This window comes from Pundamilia nyererei, unplaced genomic scaffold, assembly GCF_000239375.1.
Source record: "Pundamilia nyererei isolate P.nyererei 1_Seehausen unplaced genomic scaffold, PunNye1.0 scaffold00161, whole genome shotgun sequence".
NCBI lineage: Eukaryota > Metazoa > Chordata > Actinopteri > Cichliformes > Cichlidae > Pundamilia > Pundamilia nyererei.
In genome coordinates, this window is record NW_005187562.1 from 24,875 (window position 1) to 26,077 (window position 1,203).

Here is a 1,203-nt window from a genome sequence, read left to right on the forward strand (position 1 = left end):
ACTGTCACATGGTATTAAACAGAAGCTGTCAACTGAGCTCTTGAGTGGGAATTCATAATGAAGCAGTTTAATTTGTAGAATTAAGATGCTCTTCATGTTTTTGGCCACCAGATGCCACCAAAGAGGACTGTTGAAAACCGTTTAATAATTAACCCCTTTTCAATACAAGCTTCAATGCTTCAGAAAGCTTCATTTGCCCATCACTACTTAAAATGTGGTATTGTATAATAGCCTAACGGAACAGAAGTGCTGTAGTTTGAACTTGCCCCCAACCACATCGCAAAGATGCTTGATTACATTACATTACTGAAACCAGTCATCAGAAGATGGGTACACTGAGGTCATAAGGGAATCGTTAGCAGCTACACTCAGGTATTCTTTGGTGTTTAAAAGCTGCACAACCGATGCTAAAGGTCCTAAAGTGTGCCAAAGTTCCCATATACCATTATACTACTAGCACCAGTCTGAACCGTTTATACAAGCAGGATGGATCTATGCAGTGATTTTCTCCTTTTCCCTATACCACATATTTTCCCTATACCACAGTAGGGTTTTGTTACAATCCCAGTAGATCAGCAGTTTCCGAAATAGTTAGACCATCCTGTCCGGCACCAACAACCATGTTCAAAGTCATTTAAATCCCCTTTCTTCCACATTCTGGTGCTTGGTTTGAACTTTGGGAGGCATGTCTCTTTCCCTAAAATGCACTAAGATGCAGCCATGTCAAAGGCTGATTAGATATTTGGATTGACCAGCAGTTGAACTGGTGTAGCTAACATAGTGATTGGTAAGTGTATCTGACTTTATTTTCTGTGGGGAAACTGCAGTGGCCGCTATTGGACTTGCCAAAAATGTTAGAACAATTCAAGCTGAAGTAGAGTGAGCATTTGAAAGTTAAAAATAGTTGCTAACTGTACAGTATTGCCTTTAATACATAATTTAAGGTCTTCAAAGTATTTGTCTTAAGGAAGTGCATGAGGTCCTTACCACAGTCTAATATTAACACAAATCCAAGCCAATAACAAGATAAAAGTACTCCTAGCGCTGCAATTGCTGTTCTAATTATAACTCTGGTATATACACGCATTTCTACTTATTAGACTATTATCTTGTTTGTGACATGACCAGCCTGTTTATCAGACTGCACACAGTGTCTTCTTTTTCAGGTAGCTTTGTGATGTAATTTCCTATCAGAGAACCTCA